Raw genomic sequence first — 12,256 nt, 5'->3', positions numbered from 1 at the left:
AGTGCCTGCCCGCGCGGAGGAGGCGGAGTTTGCGCTTTCGGGGCGGGGCCACAGCCCGGGGCGGGCGGAGCTTGAGAGGCCTAAGGGCTAGGGAGGGCCAGTTCTGCGAAGCAGCGACCGGAGTTCGCCTAGGTGGCCGCGATGGTTCCAGGCGAGGAAAGAGGCGCCGTGAAAGGCTCTTAGCCTGCTCCTCTTCTCGCAGAAGAAAGGGGACCTCGATTTGGAAGGTCCAGGAAGGAAGCCACCACTACACGGCTCTCCCCTGTTCTGAAAGACTAATCATAATTATCACTGCATTCCTGATCATCATAATAACACCTGATGCTTTAAGGGCTTTAGAGTTCGCACAAGGCGTTCACAGACCCCTTCTGAAGCTGTTGTTGTAGGCAGAGTAAATACCATTATCTCGGTTTCATTGATGATGAACATGAACCTGAAACTTGGTTAAGTACTGCTCCTACAAAGTGTTAGATCCAGAGCTCAGTATACCATATCATATTTTCTGCATCTTGCTGCCTGTGCAGCACTTTGTCGCTTCTCGACGTCCTGCAGCTGGAGATACATGTGCAGCAGTAGGTTTTCTCTCCTACCAGACTGTAAGCACCAAGAGCGCATCTACTTCCTCTGAGTTCCACATATGCTGTGTACATTACAGGGATATGGTGATGCTGTGTGAATGATCTGGATTCTGCTACCCAGTTTGACCAAATGACTTCATCTCTCTGGACCCCTGCTCCATCGTTTGGAAAATGAGGAGCTAGTTTAGATTGGTGGTTGGCAACCAGAGCAATTTTCCCCTTCCTCTCTCTCCCAGGATGTTTGTCAACATCTGGAGACATACTTTGTTAAAGCTGTGAGGGGGATGGAGGATAAATCTGGTATCTGGTGGGTAGAGGCCAGGAACGTTGTCCAACATCCTGCTATGAACAGGAGAGTCCCCACAACAGTTATCCAGCCCAAAATGTCAATAATGCTGAGGTTGAGAAACCCTAACTTAGATGATTTCTAAGGTCATTTCCAGATGGGTCTATGATTTGTCCTTTGAACTTGGGTTTAACCTGGCTAGTACTATAATAGTACAGTGGTAAAGATCCTTGCTTTGGAGTCAGACCAACACAAATTTGAATCCAAGCTTTACCACCTACTACCCATGTAATGCTGAGCTAGTGATGACGAAAGAATTCCTATACAGAAGGGATTTAGGGCCCGCACACTGCTTGGAAGTCAAGACTGAAGCCTTGAAGCTGAGTTTTCATAGCAAGCACATTTTTTAAAATCTAAGCTGTGTTATAGATCAATAAAAATAACCAAGTTTTAGCTCTGCCACTTGCAAGTCTCATTTGACTTGTAAAACCTTCCTTTCCTCTCTACGCCTCACTTTCTTCATCTAAAAATCAAAATAGGGGCGCCTGCATGGCTCAGTGGGTTAAACCTCTGCTTTCGGCTCAGGTCGTGATCTCAGGGTCCTGGGATTGAGCCCCATATCAGGCTCTCTGCTCAGTAGCTCTGCTTCTCTGCCTACTTGTGATATCTCTCTCTCTCTCTGTCAAATAAATAAATAAAATCTTTTTAAAAAATCAAGATAATAATAGTACCTCCCTGGGATGCATGGGTGGCTCAGTCAGTTAAGCGTCTGCCTTCGGCTCAGGTCATGATCCAAGGGTCCTGGGATGGAGTCCTGAGTCAGGCTCCCTGCTGAGCAGGGAGCTTCTCCCTCTGCCTGCTGCTCTCCCCTGTTGGTGTGCAATCTTTCTCCCTGATAAAGTCTTTTAAAAAATAATAATCGTACCTCCCTGAAGGGATTGTTGTGAAGCTTAAAGGAGTTATCACATACTAAGAACTTCAAACAAATTGCCCAACAGTGAGTCCTCAATAAATGTTAATTATTATTATTACTATTACCATGGTCATTTTATTCACGTTTTAAATGAGAGTGAAAAAAGCTGATTATCAAGATCAAAGACTGTCAGTATCACTACTATCGGTTTTTAAATTTACATCAGATGGCCTCAGTGCGGCTGCTAGAGATTAAGATAGGCAGACAGAGTTCAGAGTTCCCCAAATCACCCCTCGGTATTGGGCAAATCATTTATTTTTCACTAAGCCTTATATTCCTTGTTTGTAAGATGACAACAGCAGTCACAGTGTTTTTCTAAGGATTAAATGAAACAAAATAATGCACTTAGCATAGCCTCTGACATAGAGCGACTGCTTAACAAGTGGTAAATTTATCATCCAATTTGTTTAGTGACTGTAAGCTACCGGCTAGGGGCCCATAGGGCTGGAAGGAGAAGCCTAGCATCTCTTAATATTGCTACTTGGGCAATATTCAGGATTCCATTAAGCTGGAAGTATAAATGCCTGTAAGCTTCTTGAGCTGAATTAGGCAACCACAACTTAAGTCAGGGGTCCCTGTTGGCAGCACCCCACAGCTGAGGGAGCTTGAACCCATCCAACCAAGCATTATGGCTTTGAAGAAAAACCAGGATATTTCCTTGTGAGGCTGTGGAACAACAATTTTTTTTTTTTTTTTTTTTTAAGCCTAGGGACATCAGTGGTGGGCTTTCTGAAAATTTTACCTTCCAAACTGCTGTCTTTTAAAAATTCTCCTCCCGTCCCTACCTGGCTTGTCAAAATACTGGAATCTAAATGATGCTAGCTAGGTCCTTCCTGGCCTGCTCCATGACCCAGCAAGAAATGAGATTTGGGACTGGAACTACTTGTGACTCAAATCAGTGTTATTCAAGTAGTGCACATGCCCCTAAGAAATAGAGTGATGTAGTATAGGAATGTTTGAATGACCAGGCAGAACAAAGAGAAATTGGACCCTTCCCTGTAAAGAAGCATGAAGCATTTAGGGAGAGAGAGAGACTAGAAGCCTGTAACTAGTGGAAGAGGCCAAAGGCACCCATGGTGAGTGACACAGAGACCAGATTCTTTCTTGCATATCATATCTACAGCTACCTGTCTGGGTACAGACTAGAACATTACAGAGGAAGAGGACAATTAAAGAACATTTTCCTAGAAAGAATTTTTAGCTGCAGAAACTACTGAAGTCCTAACATTTATTCATTTATCCACTTAACAAACTATGGGCAAGAGTCTAGGACACCAAGGGGAGTAGAATTGAATGCTGGTACCAAGGAGCTCCCAGGCTAGGGAAGAAGGGATGAACAATTAAAAAGACAATGGCAACACATCGTGCTAAGAAGGTCATCTCTCAGAGCAGTTAAGGATATGGCCTCTGGCATCAAGCAGACACGGTTTGGAATCTGCCTTGGCCACATATCTGACCTTGGACAAGAGCCTGAGTGTCTCTGATGCCTACTTTCTTCATTTGTGTGACAAACATGGATAGTTTCTAATCCAATATCCTCTTCTTCTTCCTTACTGGCAGGACTCCAGCTTTGTTCAGAACAGAAACCTGCCCAGCTTTAAGAAGAAAAAAAAAAATGCAGAATTCTCGGGTTCCCTGGTAGCTAAGTGTGACCACACAGCACGGATCTGGCCAGCAAGGTGTAGGTAAGCGACAACGTCCCTTCCCAACTAATAAGACAAAACCCCAGGAAGAAGAGGCTCTTCGCCCTTCGTCATTTGCTATTTCCCTTCCTCCTGCCTGGAACACAGATTGGGAAACAGCAGATCTCTTGTTTCCACAGTGATCAAAGCCACATGCTAAGAATTGTATTATAGAACCACCATAGCAGCCTTGCCCATCTACCTCCAATTTATGTTATTTGAGCAAAATAAGCTCCTGTTTGGTTAAGCCACTATGAACAGGTTTCTACCTGCAGCCAAACTTAACGCCTAATTCATATAACCTATAAACTGAGGGTAATAATAGTACCTCCCCCTAGGGTTCTTCTGAGCATTAAATAATGCATGCAAAGCACTTAACAGAACACCTGGCTCATAGATACACTCAGCAAATGGTAACTTAAACCTTCTTCCTTCTATTATTACTCCTATTATCCTTATTAATATGATTACTCTATGTGCCCAGCATCTCTAGGAGCATATGGGAAGATGGAACTCCGCCTGCCTAAGGGAGCTGGGACAAGCTTCACCGAGAATGTTGTGTTTCCTGTAGGTCTTTAAAAGTGAGGAAGAGTTTCCCAGGGTACGGGTTCTGAACAAAAGCTGTGCCTGCAACAGCTTGGGAGGGATGCAGTACCGTTTACCAGGAGAAACATTCTGCCAGGAGGTCATAGCACTGAAGTTGGGGTCAGATCACTGGGACTGGAAAAAGTTCCGGAACCAGTTCTGGCTGTGGTCCTCAAACGGAGACTGGAAGAGCCAAGAAGGTACCCGAACACCTCACATAGGGCTATCATGGGGCCACGGGAAATACAGTAGTCTTCACTTATCCATGGTTTTGCTTTCCCCCAGTTCAGGTCCTCATGGCTTGATGATCCCCTTTCTGAGAAGCTGTCAGAAGGTCACAGTAGCCTGATGCTCCATGACAACCTGTGCGCCATTCATCCTTCAACACACTTCATCTCATCGTGGTGGCCTTTTGTCATTTCCCATCACCACAAGAAGAAGGGTGAGTACAGGACACCAAGATATTTTGAGAGAACTAGAGAGAGAGACTACATTCCTATAACTTGTATTACAGTTATTGTTATAACTGTTTTATTTTATTATTGTTGTTGTTAATCTCTTACTGTGACTAATTTATAAATTAAACTTTGTTGTAGATATGTACAAATAGGAAAAAAAAAAGCATAGTATACAGAGGGTTCGGTACTCTCTGCAGTTTCAGGCATCCACTAGAGGGTCGTGGAAAGTATCCCCGGGGCATGAGGGGGGACTCCGGTAATACATCTTATGGAAGATCTAATCAAATGCCGGTTATTGTTAACCTAGTACTTTGGTAACCGACTGCCATCAGACAAGCTGGGGGCATCAATCTCTCTATTTGTAAACTCTTTGAGAATATGAGCCTTTTCTTTCTTTCTTTCTTTCTTTCTTTTTAAGATTTTATTTATTTATTTGACAGAGAGAGAGATCACAAGTAGGCAGAGAGGCAGGGAGAGGGGGGAAGCAGGCTCCCTGCCTAGCAGAGAGCCCCATGTGGGCCCAATCCCAGGACCCTGAGACCACAACCTGAGCCGAAGGCAGAGGCTTAAGCCACTGAGCCCATCCAGGTGCCCCAGAATATGAGCCTTTTCTTAATCCCTTACTCCATTTCTGTGTCCATAGCACTGAGCACAGAGCTTGGCACAAATATCCAAAAACTCAGCCCCTGTGCTCAGATCGCCCCTAGAAGAGCAGAAAAAGAGACCCACAGCAAAGCAGATCCTCTTAGAAAGTGCGGTCTTCACCATGCCCTCTTCTAAATAAAGACAGAGCTTGGGACCTGACTTCTTCCCCAAAATTTATCATCTCTCTAATCAGAGAGAGGAGGGGAGATATAAATAGAAGAGAGCATTTTCTACTCCAAAGCTTTCTTTTCCCAAAAAAGAAAGGCGGAGAATACCCTTGATAATTCCTCGGCCAGAGGAAGTGAAAGCAGTCCCTGCCGTGGGGCTGGTTGATCCGGGAGCAGGTACAGAGCCTAATGAGAAACTGAGTTCAGCAAAAGAGGAACGTGTGATGTTTAAGCCTCATTAGGACTATAAAACCAGCCTTTTCCAACACAAACCCCGTTCTTGACTTTGACCTCACTTCCTTACCTCCCTCCGCTGGTGGCATTATTGAACCTGGGTTTTTCCTATAGGCCAGAACCTTGCCAACCCTTTTGCCCTTCACATAATGTGTTTGTCTGGTTTCTATTTCTGTCGTTTGATGAAGGATGATAGCAGGGTATTGAGTTGTTGTTCTTCATGTAGTGAAGTCACCGCGCTCACCCTACCCCGACCCCCACCCCACCCTCAAGTCGGGCTTTCGTTGTCTATTTTGTGCCTTGTCCCAGGTTTTTATTGCTTCCTTACAGAGCAGGGGAAGGCATTTTCTTTTATTTTCCAGGCCCCGGCACATATATAACCTCAGGCATCCATCTTTCCCACAGAGATGTGTGGCGTTTAGGCTTGGAAATGGCCTCCGAAGGGGAAGACAGGGAATGTTCAGATATCCACAGAGCCCCTGACAGGGGCTGGGGTTCTCTCCTTTTTCTTTCTTTCTTTCTTTTTCTTTTTGGATTTAATCCTCACAGCACATCTGCGAAACAGGTAGTATTATATCCCATTTTACAGATGAGAATACTGAGATCCAGAGAGGTACAGGGACAGACTCAAGGTCACACAGGATGTTTGCTGCCAAAGGTCCCCCTACTCCAAGTCCCCTGTCCCTCTCCCTGTCTCCCTATGTCTTTATGGACATTTTAGGGTGTTTCAGTGTGGGTGGGTACAAATCTTCCAAGGAAGAGGGCACCAAAAAAGTTTAACTTTTTTGTACACTGGCACAGAACTTAACTGTCATGATTCTGCATTCTACGTGGACATAAGCTCCCTGCCCTCTACTGCATGAAGGCATCAGGTTTTCACAGTCTCTGTGGGCACCTGCTTCGGCATCTTCCTCCGGGACCCTGTCTGGCATTGACGTTGATCTGGGGGACCTCCACTGAGCTGCCCTGTCTGCCAGAGGGCAGCCTACCCAGGGTGTCTCCAGGAAAGGCTCTGTGTTAGGCCTTGCACCTCTGCCAAGGCCACAGAAAACTCTTCCCACACCACTCTGGGCCCTTGGGAATCTCTGAGAGGCTGTTTCTGGCCCCCACCCTGTAGGCACACTGAGGAGGCACCACTGTTTTTCGTATCCTTGCTGGATCTGTGTCCCCTCCAGGGCGTCTGGTGGGGATGGGAGGAACAGAGCTCCTCTCCCTACAGATGGCCCGCCCATCTGGAGCTCTTTGTCCCTCATGCCCTCCCTGGGATTCCTTCGAGGAGGAGGCAGGAGACTGGGACCCTCCAGAGGCCCAGGTCTGTTCCCCTCGGCAGCTCGCCTGTCTCTTTCCTCAGCCTTTGCCACATCTGTTCTCTTGGGATGGGAGGCCAGACAGGTCCCAGCTAATTCTGATTCTGGGAAAAATCTCTAGGTGGTGTGGGGCATCAGTGGCATGACCAGAGTCATGGAGGGGTTAGACTTTGGGAATTCAAAGACCAGTCTTTTTTTTTTTTTTTTTTTTTTTTTTAAGATTTTATTTATTTATCAGAGAGAGAGAGAGGGAGAGAGAGCGAGCACAGGCAGACAGAGTGGAAGGCAGAGGCAGAAGGAGAAGCAGGCTCCCTGCTGAGCAAGGAGCCCGATGTGGGACTCGATCCCAGGACGCTGGGATCATGACCTGAGCCGAAGGCAGCTGCTTAACCAACTGAGCCACCCAGGCGTCCCCAGTCTTTTGAAACACACAGGCTTTTCTCTCAAGCCATGTGTTTCCAAAGTCTATTGTGAAATTCAAAAGCTCGGTCCTGACTCTTCTCTCTCTCTACAGTTCCACGGTAACAGCTTTACTCCTGAAAGGAAGGGAGGGTGGGAACAGTGGAAGTACCTGCCAGAGGCGGAGAGAGAACGTGAGCGAACGTTTTGGAGGCGAAGACCATCTGTACATGGTTTCCTTCTCCTGCCGACAAAAGGAGAGTTTCCCAGCGTCCCCTGCTGTAGGGATGGGGATGTGTGACAATCTATGGGTCAAAGTGAAGGAGATCACTTACAGCCCTGGCCCCTGAAAACCTCCCAGGCGACCCTCGGGCCCTCTTTCCCACTCTACAGCAGCTGTGAAGACCACCAGCTAACGACAGTGATGCTCTAAGAGGGAAGGAGCCTGGGGCCTGAGTCTTCGACTGGAGGAGAGCTACTTACATAAAAGGCTGTCCCACCGGCAACAGACAAGAAATGAAACTGAACTGTGTTAAGCCACTGAGGTTCAGGTCGTGCGTGTATATTTTCTAGCGAGTTATACTACTTACTCTGAGAAAATACCTAAATAGTGTTCTATCTCATAATCAATGGATTAAAGATCAGAGAATGAGCATCAGAAGCATTAACCATTCTGATTACAACCTATGAAGCAGAAGGTGCATAAAATGACACCAATTCGGAAAACAATGCTAAGTATCACCTTTGGACAACATTCAAAACCTGATGTCAAAAGAGAGTGATGGGAAAGGAGCAGGAAAGACATCTCAAATCCCTTCTTTCAACCAGCCTGTCATACTACCTTCCATACTCAGATGCTTTGTAAGTAATGATTGAATGAATAAAATATCCATTAACCTATCGACTCCAATTAAGCCCAGAACGTTGACTTTCTTGGGTTTTATGGAGAAGAGCAAAGGAGACAGAAATGAAGAAAAGGAAAAAAATAATGAAAGGCAAGGTCGAAATAGGCTTGTATCTCTCCCATTTCCCTCTTTTGTGACTTAACCCAATGGTTATCAGCCAGAACCGCTGTAATGTTGCCCTCTGCATAGTCACAAAGTAAACACACAAGTGAAGTTGCCATTGCTGTTTGTGACTCATGTTAACACAGAGCATGAAGCTGAACGTGAAAAATGCCACAGTGTGAGGCAGGCAAAAACCACTAAGTTGGCGAAAGCCTTTGGGGGATAGGGGGCAGAGAAGTCAGCCACTGACACAGATGGAAAACCAGCAGCTGCCCCCGCAGGGACAGGGCACTGGCTGCAGTGCAGAGAGCTAACCAGAAACTCCTGCTCTCAGGCAGAAGCAGATCTACAGGAAGAATAAGAAAGGAGCTGAGCCATGACTATGTCCAGTTTTTCTTCCCCAACCCCCAATCAGATAAATCACTCCTTCTACTAGTCAGCTAAGGTAGTGGCTTACAACCACCGCGATTTCTTGTTCCCATATCCATTCTGGACTGGCTGCCATATTGTCTTTGCTCTGGGACCCAGGATGATAGGCTGGTCTGTGTCTTGGTCATTACTGTTCTGTGGCAGAGGGAAGAGAGGGAGGGCCGTGGGCCACGAGAAGGAGGCGGCACACCCGTATTCTCCTCTTCGCCCATCCACCAAAGCAAGTTACATGGCCAAGCCTGCCCTCAATAGCGTGGGGATGTTTAATCCTCCTGAAGGGAGAAGCAATAAATATTTTTTAATGAGAATATAATTACTATACTCCTCCTCCCTAGGGGAAAATGAAGACGTGGGATTCCTTTTCCCCAATCTGCACCCAAAGGCCACAGGAGAAGTAGCAGATGCTGTTGCTGCCATAAAAACATGCCTTTGGCCACAAAAGTCACCTGTGGGATCTGCAGACAGTTCCCATACATTCCACACATGTTATTTGCTCCCTAACTGGGCCACCTGCCAGAAGGGCTTTCTTTGGCTGCAGGAGCATGACTACCTCGTGGACCCAGGATTTCCAGGAGCACCCCCAGGAGGAGCCCCAGGAGCACCCCCAGGGACACGCCTGACCCAAGGAGGAACAGAAGTTGGTGTCTAAAGTTCCCATCCTCCTCACCTCTTGGGAGGACAATTTTGAGGCATTTCTACACAGTCTCTCAGAGGACCCACAATGGGAGTGAGCCCCAGTTGCCCACAATGTTGACTTGTTCATAAATGTAACTTCTCCTCTCTTCCTTCCGTGCCTTCCTTCCCCACGGCCTCACTGTGTTTCCTGGGATCATGAGCCTAATAACCAGACCAGGGTCTGGTTTGAAAAACAAAAAACAAAAAACAAACAAACAAAAAAAACAGGGATGGACGTTTCTCCTATGAAAAACCTATTTCCTAATCTCTCATGATTCTCCAGTAGTTCTTTTGCCTACTTAGACCCACAGCACAAAACACAGTGAGGAAGCAATTTAATCCTGAGCCGTAACGGACACCTTCTTTTCGTGGGGAACAGCCATCTTCCGGGAATGCACCAAAATGATCAACGCAAAGGGGAAGAGGTGAGGCGCCGCTCAGTGTTCTCCGGGCCTTTGAGAAGACCTGGAATTGTTCCTTCAACACAAACTTGTGAAACAGCAAGAAAGGTGATGTTGCAGACATCAAGGGAATGGACACTGTTCAAAAGGAATGGCCCCACCCATGTTACCCTGGCAAAGCGGGAAGGGTCCGCCAGGTTGCCCAGCGTGCTGCTGGCATTGTAGTAAACACACTAAGGGCAAGATTTCTGCCAAGAGAATGGATGTCTATATTGAGCATCTTAAGTGCTCTAAGAGCCGAGATAGCTCCCTGAAACGTGGGAAGGAAAATTATCAGAAAAAAAGAAGGAAGCCAAAGAGCAAGGTGCCCGGGCTTGACTCAAGGGCCAGCTTGCCCACCAGGGAAGCACGCTTTGTGAGAAAGGAGCCTGGGCTGCGGCTGAGACCCATTCGCTATGAATTCATGGCTTCCTAAGTGTGAACACATACATCCATACCAAACCAACCAACCAAGCCCTGGACTGTAAGAAATAAATCAATAAAATCATTAACTTCTGTATACCAAGCATTCTCCTATACTGAACCTCTCTTACTTATTCTCAAAATAACCGCCCAAGGTTGGTATCGTATTATCATCCCCGTTTTGTGGATGAGCCAACTTGGGCTCAGAAAGGACTCTCCCGCACGCACGGACACGTCTGGCCAGCTCCCTTAGCCCTCGTGGGGAGACTTCTGGCTCCTTGTCAAACCACCTTGACGCTGTGGCCAATCTCAGCGGGTGTCAGCCAGCCCCTCCTTAGACATCCCGGTGCCTCTCCTTCTTTCCAGCCTGTCATTTAGGATTTCTCAACTGCCCCTCTGTCTCCATCATCGTGTATCTTGTACACAGTTCATTCACGTCCAGCAAATGTCGAGCGGGTCCTAAGTGGCAGGACCGTGAAGAAGGCAGACCAGGTCCCAGCTCTCACAGAGCTTATTTTCCGGTGGGGAGAGACAGAAAATACACCCTATGAATGTTGGATAGTGGTGGGATCAGAGAATCAGAAGACGAGGACAGGATTGAGGGGGAGCGGGTGGCTCTTCATCATCAGGAGAACAGAGAAAGCTTCTTCTCTGAGAGGGTCACTTTGAAGCTAAAAGCTGAATAACAAGAAGGTGCCAGCCGTGGAAAGAGATGGGGAGAGAACATCCCACGCAGGGAGAGCTGCTCTGGAGAGGGCTTCAAGGGAACACTGGTTTGAGGAGATAAAACTAGGAGGGTGTTAATAATAACACTCGCCTCCGGTCGTGTACAGCGGTAAGAGGCAGGCGTGCTGGAGGTCTGCGCTTTGAAGAGTCAATCCGGAGTGGGGACTGATTTCACAGCTTCTCCTTACTCCCCACCTATTTGAGCTGATTCTCACTCAACACACGGCTTGGGATCTGGAATCTGCTCCTACTCCCAGCCTGGGTGAGATGAACTGCTCCTTCAAGACCCCACAGTTGGGGTGGCTCAGCCGGTTAGGTGTCTGCCTTCAGCTCAGGTCATGATCCCAGGGTCCTGGGATTGAGTCTGCGTCTCCCTCTGCTTCTCTCCCTGCTCGTGCTCTCTCTCTCTCTCTCAAATAAATAAATAAATAATCTGGGGAGGAGGGGAAGACCAGCACTGTAATTCTGCATAATTCTGCATTAGCGGTCTGGCTCCTTCCTAGACGAGGGACTCTCCGGGAGCTGGGATCCATCTCTCCCATTCTCTCCCCGACTCTAGCTTTGGGAAACGCGCAGGACACAGGGCGGATGTGCTAAGCACGCCCCCTTAGCACTCAGCAGCAGTTCCAGCGCAGTGTTTCACACGTTGCTCCCTATTAACATGTCTGCCTGCCCCTCCAGCTGTACATCAAGGCGCAGACTCAAATGCCCACCGAGTCAGGTGGGGAAGGCAGGGTGAGGACAGCTGGGGAAGCGATGAAAAACGAATTTTCACATGATGTCGGAAAATTTGGCTTTTTATGTGAAATCCCCAGATACTTAAACGTTGGCAGCTAATTATTTGGAAAAGTTAAATGCGTTCTCAAGTGCATTTTAAGTGCATTTGCAATAAAAGGCGTCCTAAGTGCATTTTATTCCCACCGGTATTCTCAGGATCCCACATAACAAAGGACAAAGAAACGCTGCTCGGTAATATTTGTTCAATGAATGAATAAATGAAATAAACTTTATGGGAATCCATCATATCAGCTCTTCTCGTTGGAGTCTCTCTAAGACTTAAATGGCCAACGCTTGGCGTCGCCGAAACCAGATTCCAGATGACATGGAGGTCGGACTTCATGCTCTTCGTTGCGTCCTTACGTCGTGCACTGGAATTCCAGTTTGTTTTCTTTATGGCTCCATTATCCCAGATGTCTCCAGCGGTCCCGGGGTTTTCTGGGCAGGAGATCAAATGTCTTCAAC

The sequence above is a fragment of the Mustela putorius genome, unplaced genomic scaffold (genome assembly GCF_011764305.1).
Source record: "Mustela putorius furo isolate JIRA1106 unplaced genomic scaffold, ASM1176430v1.1 tig00000738_pilon_pilon_pilon, whole genome shotgun sequence".
NCBI classification, from domain to species: domain Eukaryota; kingdom Metazoa; phylum Chordata; class Mammalia; order Carnivora; family Mustelidae; genus Mustela; species Mustela putorius.
The sequence above is the reverse complement of the archived record's forward strand: the minus strand, read 5'-3'. Positions refer to the sequence as shown.